This window comes from Cheilinus undulatus, linkage group 14 (assembly GCF_018320785.1).
Source record: "Cheilinus undulatus linkage group 14, ASM1832078v1, whole genome shotgun sequence".
NCBI classification, from domain to species: domain Eukaryota; kingdom Metazoa; phylum Chordata; class Actinopteri; order Labriformes; family Labridae; genus Cheilinus; species Cheilinus undulatus.
Window position 1 is genome coordinate 36,178,520 of NC_054878.1, and position 9,040 is coordinate 36,187,559.

The window sequence follows — 9,040 nt, forward strand, 5'->3', positions numbered from 1 at the left end:
AAGTCTTCTAAATGCTAGTCAATAGAAATCAACTTAAAAGTTACATCAATGTTTTGTCCAAGTTTTTGTATTGTATTGTGCAGAAGCCCAAAGAGGACAGTCATAGATTCTTTTTATAAGTCTTACCATCATTTTTACAAAAAAAAAAAAAATCTGGTGTTTACTCAAAAACTGAACAAGTTGAAAATACTCAAAATATTTGTTGTAGCTGATTATGTAAATGTTTTTTGAGTATGACTCAAGTTTAAAATATATAATTAACATGTTTCTAATCCACTGCAATTTTACCATATGTTCTTCAGATATTTTAGTTCTGAATAACTACGCCATCTAAAGTAAGCTGAATAGATTACCTTCAAGCAGCAGTGACTGGAAGGTGCACATTAAGTACATTAGTCTAGCTTTGTTGATGTTTGCCTCCACACAGGATATAACCAACTGAGAGGGCAACTTCACTCTTGGTGTGAAAGTGTCTATTGCCCAAAATAATTTGGGAAAACTCTGCAGATTGAGGGATGATTGTCAAATAATTTGAGTACAATGAAAAAAATACTTAGAGTGATCAAGTATTTTTACTTAAAGCTAAAGCTGTACACGTTATTATTCCCTTGGTGCAATTTGTCTTGGACTCCAAGCACTACATACATTTAGCTGCCACATGATAATACATAAGTAAAAAATTAGAACAACAGCAACAATAACCCATATTACACAGATACCTCCAATCAATGAAAAATACAAACGAAGTACACTGCATGTTCTCATCTTGCACAAGATTTGCATAGAAACAGTAAAATGAACATAAATCACAATGTGAAAAAGCTTAATGTAAAAGCCTAAAAGTTATTGTACAGTCCATACAGTCTCAATAAACATTGTTCAAGATCTCAAACTTAATGGGCAAAAATTAGTTAGTTAATTCAATTCAGTTTACATTTGAGTACTCTGTGTCATTTACCAGACTGTAAAAATTCATACTCGAAGTAGAGGATTGCAGACAGATACGATAATACTCTCAGTACTTGCCTGAGAACAGACTACTCATACATGGTCTTTAGGTAGACGTTTCAGTCCTCCCTACAACCTTCATGACTCCAGATGAACAAGCTTAGATTTAAGCTGAACAGAAACACAATCTCTGATCAACATCAAACACCCTGAGTTGCTGTAAGAAATACAGTCTTTACTGTAAGTGAGAACACCAATGATCACTGAGTTTCCCAGCTAAACAGCTGTGTTTATTAAGACAGCTGTTTTTAATTTAGTCTTAGTCTTTAGATTTACATGTTCTTTAGTTTTAGTTACATTTTAGTCATTTCACAATTATAGTTTTAGTCAGTGAAAACTCAAAAGCATCTTAGTTGAGTTTTAGTCAGCAAAAGTTCTTACATTTCAGCCTTTACTTTTGTTCACAGCCTTGATTCTCTTTGAACTGATTAAATCAGCCAAATTGTAAAATCAATATACAGTACTGTGCAGAATGTTTAGGCATGTTTCAGCCAAAAACTGAGGCTGACGTTAGGCATAGATGTAATGGCACCATCAAGCAGGACTGACACGAACCCGGTTGTGCTCTGGATGTCTTTGCACATAACTAGGGGGTTGGAAAAATAATCTGTTGAAAACAATTACAAAGTCCACACCAAGAGCGCAGTAAGGGGTAGATGTGGTGAGTAGGCACAGCCTAAGGAAGTGGTTCACAACTGGTTTGTCACAGGGCTGATTTTAGTGGGTCAGGAATGTGTGTCTGGAAAAAACGAATGGCAAAAAAACAGGCCAGGGGCACATGTTTTTGCTAGACAAGCCTGAAAAAGTGTGTTTTGCATAATATGTGACCTTTAAAGAGGCTGCTTTGTACGGCTTTGGATAGGGTGTGCCTTGGGATTTTAGCTTGATTTGAGGTGTGACATGGGCAAAGAAAGGTCAAAAACCTCTGGCCTGGGGTACCATCCTGGCAGGCAGTATGGTTACCACAAGCCCCTGGTCGTGCTGTGGATGACCCAAGGACCTGAAAACCAGGGGTTGGCAACTTTTCAGTGGTGAAAAGGCCCAGACAAAAGAAATGCTGTTGCCCCAGGTTGTGGCACATCAGGCCCTGTGATGAATCCTTAATTCCCTACATGCCTAAAACTTATGCCTAGACATATGACTGACAGTGGGAAACACTTATATTAAAGTATTATCAATACTTTTATTTATTTAAATACACCAGTGAAGAACAGTGGAGAAATATCATTGATCTGAAATGTCTAACAGTCCAGCACTAAGATTTTAGTTTTGTTCTGGTTTGCATAATGAAATCTTAACTTACTTTTTGTCAGAGTTCTATCACCAAATACTGATTTTTAGCTTGTCTTTCTCATGGGAAAAAGTTGGTTGTCAGACATTTTTGGTCATAGTTTTGGTTGATGAAATTAACGCTGCTAAACAGGTTATCTAAGTAAACACCTACTGTAGATACTGTAAGAGCTGACCTGGTTGATTTTTGAGAAAACACTTCAAATGAAGTTATTATCAAAAGAAAACAAGCATTAATATGCAGAGATAGCATTGTCAACTAATCATAATCTTTGAATAACAAATCAAATTGACTTATTATCACTATAAAATGAAAGATGTGATGAAAATGTATGGGTACATTTCCTTTTAGGGCTCTGTTGTGTTCTATTTTATTATATGAATATATTTTCAAGCACAACTGGATTTCCCATCATCTTGGACAAACAATAGAAGTAAAATGATCCAAGACTTATTGTTGGTGTAACCCTAAATCTTCCATTTGCTCTGTCATTTAGACAGTACAATGCATGCACATAAATTACTTTATACACCAATGGTGGTAGGGGGAGAAAGGGGGGGTTGTAGATTGGGGTCTGCTCTCAGGACAAATTGCAAATAATCTGCTCTAGTGCTTCCTTTTTCACAAAATTGTGCTGTAGATAAGGAGCTTACACTGTGGATTATTTTGCGCTCCAACAGTGGGTCAGTAAAATTGTTAAAAAAAACAAGCTGGGAGCAGCCTCATCCATTCCCCCAACGGGTCAAGAGGCCACAGCAGCTGTGGGCGACACCCTGCAGACACACGGCCTGTCAGACCTACACTGACCTTGATCCTACCACCCTTTTTACCCACCATCTCCGCTTCATCTCCCCCTGTTCTCCCCTATCTTTATATCTAGCCCTCCTTCCCAATTCTCAGCCTATCGTCCATTTTGAGGAATTATGTACCCTGCAGCATGAGAGCCAAACAAGATCCCCCAGAAATGATCTGCAACAGTATAGGCTATGTAAAGGGTGACAACACAATAAGACTGAGGCTTTAATAATGCATCTGCTGCAGTGAAGCCTCTTCGTCTTCATGCATGACAGCAAGAAAACATCAAGCTATATTTACGCTCTACAATCATGTTTAAATTTCCTCCAGGGATAGGTAATGTTACAGAAAAATATATGATAATGAGGCAGCGCTCACTGAAACTGAGATTTTTTGCTTCATATGTCTTCTCGCCACACCCGTCATGCTATTCCCCCCAGGCTTGAGCTGAGTTATGAAGTGTTTTAGCACCATTTGAGTCCATAATATTCAGGCTGCAGGGAGCTCAGGCATTGATTAGCTGGAGCTGAGGCTGGGGGAGTAGTAAAAAACAAACATATCCAGGTATGTGAGGCACTGGGTTGTAATTGTAGCTACAGTAGAGAGAGGCTGATCAGCCCAGGGAGAGTCCTAACCCTCCCCTCCCCCCTCTGTGTCCTCACAGGGTCGGCCTGTTAAACCATTAAAATGCCCTCCTTTTGTCCCCTTCCATACTGCAGACTACACTGCAAAGGCCCCAGTAAGCACTCACCATTAGAGATTTTTTTTTGTGCTTGCTATTGTTGTCAAAGCATGACTTGTAAAAGGGAGGAGGGGGGGTTACTGTCAGATATGTCATCAGATTAAGGGGAGGGCGGTTTCATGGAAGAGGCCGTGCATGACTGTATTGATGTTTAAATGCAGGTTTTCCATCTAAACATGCAGCTGCAACATTCACAGCATCCAAAAACTTGACATAAAAATTCAGTTTAAAAACAAATGCAAACTCTTAAATGGAGGTGAAACAAAAGGAAAAACTGATGCAATAGTGGCAGCCACTATCATCATTTCCTTATGTCTTCAAACAGAAGACATTTAACACGTTTAGTTATCAGATTTCGCAGTGATAATGATTAAGTTCTATGGTTGTTTTTGGTATCTCAATTTTGTTTTTGTTATTCTAAGTGATACTGAGTTAATCTCAAGATCTTAAGAAAACCAACTGAAAATCACAAGACAAAACCATCACTGATCCCAAGAGAAATGAGAGACATCAGTCAAAATCTCGAGGAAACAACCAACACTGTAATCATGATGATAAAATAGTGTATTATGAAATATTTGAAAGCATCTCCTCTTAGGTCGGGGTATTTTTAACCCCCCCCCACAGCATGATGCTGCCACCATCACGCTTCACTGTTGGGATGGTATTTGAAAGGTGGTGCCTGGTTTCCTCCAGACCTGGCGTTTAGAATTGAGGCCAAACAGTTCAATCTTGGTTTTATCAGACAAGAAAATCTTATTTCTCACAGTCTGAGAGTCCCTCAGATGCTTTCTCCAAGTGGGCTTTCATGTGTTTGTGCTATTTAACCACAACAGTGATTTTAATTTCAACATTCATTGTTAATATGTGGTATCTATGTGTGGTCATTTGCTTGGTATGAAGACATTCGGGTGCTTGGAATGATATGAGAGCCAATTTTCTGCAATTGTTCCATAAACAGTAATAAACAAACAACAGCGGCTCACAGGGCCACCTTACTTCTAACTACAGTGGCCTACGAGGGAAACTGGTCTGTAGTGGTCCAAAGCAGTGGAACAAGTGTGGCTATTCCATGTTTTTTCTTACCACAACAGTGCATTTCATTCTAATAGTCCTTGCTTCAGTGTGCCAGCTATATTCCTCACTATAATCAGCTTGATATGTGGCCTTTTGAGGTGTTTGGACCTTGCTGTTGAGGCCAGGGGTCCCCAGTGACTTTTTTTAGATAACCAAAATAAATTTTAGTGCTATTTTACTCACTCTTGGCCCTTAATTTACATCCAAAATTAATCAGTAGTGATCTTAGAATTACTCCTGCTATTCAATGCACATGCAGTGCCTATAATAAGCATTCACCCCCTTGGATGTCTAACCCTTCTATTGATTTTATAAAACAGTCATAATCAATATAATTTGGCTTTTTTGGCACAGAAAAAAATGAAAGAAAAAAACTGAATGTCAAAGTGAAAACAGATTTCTACAAAGAAATATCAATAAAAATTGTAATGTAAAATAATTGACTGGATAAATATTCACCCCCTTCAAGTCAGTCTTTAGTAGAAGCACCTTTAGCTGCAATCACAGCACTGAGTCTGTGTGGATTGGTTCCAATCAGACTTGAACATCTGGACACTGTAATTTTACTCCAATCTTATTTACAAAAACTGCTCAAGCTCTGTCAGGAATTCGGCATGAAAAGCTGTCCTCAAGTTCAGCCAAAAGTCTCTGTGGAATTGCAGTCTGGGCTTTGACTCTGCCTCGCCATGCTGTGTAGCTTTTGCTGTTTGCTTCAAGTCGTTGTCTTGCCGAGAGAAACATCTTCTCCCAAGTCGTAGCTGACTGAATAAGATTGTCCTCCAGGATTTCCCTCTACTTTCCCGCATTCATTTTACCCTCTACCTTAACAAGCCTTCCAGGACCTGCTGCCGAGAAGCATCCCCACAGCATGATGCTGCCACTACAATGCTTCCTAGTGTGGATGGTGTGTTTGTGGTGAACAACTTTCTTCCACTAGACCAGAGAGTCTTCCACATGCCTTTTGGCAAACCCTAGTCCAGATTTAATGAGTTTTCTTCAACAGTGGTTTTCTCTTTGCCACTCTCTCATAAAGCTTTGACTGTGAAGAATCTGGACAACAGTTGTTGTATGCAGAGCCGCTGAAGCTTGTAACTCCAGCGTAGTCACAGGTGTCTTGTGGCCTCTCTCACTAGTCTCCTTCTTGCACGGTCACTCAGTTTGTGAGGACGGCCTAATCTAGGCAGAATTACACATGTGCAATATCCATCTTATTCTTATAATTACTGTATACTTTTCAGTAACCTTTCCCTGAGTTGCATGGAGTGTTCTTTTGCCTTCTTGGTGTAATGGTAGCAATGAATACTGATTAACCAGTGTCTGGACCTTCCAGACTCAGGTGTCTGTACGCTTGAGACACATTCACTACACTCAGGTGATCCCCATTTCACTAACAGTGAGACTACTAGCACACATTGGCTTGACTTGTGATGAATTAAGTCAGTCACGTTAAAGAGGGTGAATATTAAGCAGTCAGTTATTTAAATTATGTATTAATATCTAATTAAAATTACTTAAGAGAAATCTGTTTTCACTTTGACATTACATACTTTTTTGTAATTTTCTTCTCACTAGAAGAGTCAAATTGTAATGACCATGATTGATTTATAAAACTAATTAAAGGGATAAACATTCAAAGAGAAGAACGTTGATTGTAGGTACTTTATATAATAACTATATCTTAACTATATCTGTGCTTAATGGAGAACTATCCATGGTCCTGTGCCTCTGTAATTATACATTCTTAGTTTGTTAAAAAAAAAACAGAGGGCCCTGCTCCACATGATTTTAAATACCTACTTATGTAAGTCCTGCATTAGTTGCAATTGATACAAGTGTGATCTTTCAGGAGATTCCCATAATAATTTTAGCTCCTTTGAACCTCGGCAACTCAGGTGAAGTTCCCTCAGCATCAGCCGTTAAGTTGTTGATTATTATAATAAGTATTATTTTTATTTTACAAGGATAAAACATGATCAAAACTTTTTTTTCTTGTGTGGTATAGTTCTCATTTGTTCTGCTACCATCTGGAAGGGTGGGTGTCATCCTTTTTTTAACACTTTTCCATATCTCTATCTTTTTAGTCACTTTTTTGCTAGTGTGCAAAAATGTGACACCTTCATCAGTATTTCGGGCTGTGCTGCAGGCTGCTTGTAGCTCACTTTGCATGGCACATTTGCTTTTGTTGGCTTTTGAAATTCTGAATTCTGCCATCTTCTTTACATGCTGTAAACAAACAGGACTTACATTATATGTAAGAATTTTGACTTTTGAAAGCTAAGAAAATATACCCATTAACAGGAATACAACTTCTCCAGGATACTTTTTTCAGTTGTTTAATTATATATGTTAAGTAAAATGAGACAGGGTAAGTAAATGTTTGTATTATTGTATCTGAGTGAGTATACAGCTTCTATCAAAAGTATTCACCCCCTTGGATGCTTTACCCTTTTATTGATTTTATAAATCAGTCATAGTCAATACGAGAAATTGGGATCCCTTGAGTGCAGCAAATGTGACTAAAGTGATTTTACTATAAAGACAGCTGTGTCCAGTCACTGGTTAACCAGTATTCCTGGCTACAATTACACCATGAAGACAAAAGAACACTCCAAGCACCTCAGAGAAAAGGTTATTGAAAAGTAGAAGTCAGGGGATGGATACAAAAAAATTTGAAGGCATTGAACACCCCCCCCCCCAGAGGTTCAGTTAAATCCATCATCAAGAAATGGAAGGAGTATGGCACGTGTGTAAATCTGCCTAGATCAGGCCGTCCTCACAAACTGAATGAGTGTGCAAGAACAGAGAGGACACCAAGACATATTTATGCAGTCACTTATTTTACATTGTAGAAATCAGTTTCATTTTGACATCAATTATATTGATCATAATTGATTTTTTAAAATTAATATAAGGGTTAAACATTCAAGGGGGTGATACTTTTAATAGTCTCTATACATTAGGTCACCCCTTCCTAAACTACTGTCACAGTTGGGCCACAAATCTCTGGCTTTGACACACTTTTTGCAAAAGGATCTTGGGCAGTGATCCCCAGATGGTGGACTAAGGTGCAGGTCTGGCCTAGCAGACCTTTTTCAGAATTCATACTGAGTTTACAGAACTATATGCATGAGGATTTTCCACTCTCAGTCATGTTCAGCTGCAGAAGTTCCAGCAGCCTCGTCAGCAACAACAGCAGAATTTCTTCACACAGAACTCCTGGCGTGAGCTTTAGCGTAGCAATCTGTGAGCTGTGCGCCGTTTGTGATCGTGTGCAGAGTTTTGTTCTTGGCTGAAAGATAATCTGATCACTAGCCAGGCTGCTGCCGCCAACAAGCTCTAATGAGAGCATCAGAAGTTGAAAAAAATCTGTCGATCCCTAATGAACAAATCATTCATCTGTGTTTTTAACGCTCTCTTGCTGTTGACTTCTGAGTCTGTTCTTGGCAGCAAATGACAACACTGACAGTGTCTAGATTTATCTTTGATCTTTTTGGGAATATAAACCCTAAAACTAGCATGTAGATCCCCTATAGACACTGACCTATGAGAACCATTGTTCTGTAGGTTTTTTCCTTGTACAGAGACACAATGAAAACAGTAGCCTCATGAGGCGGGCTTTAACCATTACCTCTAACTGAAACAAGTGGAGCAAGTGAGCGCCCATTTATGCCTGCAGCACACTGAGATGACTGGATTTGCAGCATTTTCTTTTGCAGTTGTTTCTGTTTTGTTTCTTTGTTTTTTTTGGCTGTTGCATTACATGTGTAGTTACACTGAATTCAATATTAATGCATTGTTGTTGTTGTTGTTGTTTTTTGCTTTTAGCACATCTTTTTGGTCACATTTCAGTGTGTTTTTATTTGTGTTCATGACTTTGTGGAGTAGAATGGCTTTTATCACTGACTCAATCTGAAAAGAGACCCATCAGAAGACTTAGTGCCACATTTAAAAAGGATAAAAAAAGGAAGTTTCAGATTGAAAAGGTGAATGTGAATCATGTTCTATAGATTTATTTAACGTACATCTCCTCCGCTGGGCCAAGAGAGGGCATCCAAACATCTTTGCCCAGTAAGAGCCTCTCTGTGGTAAACATTCATGTACGGAGATTATTTTGTCTTAAAGAACAC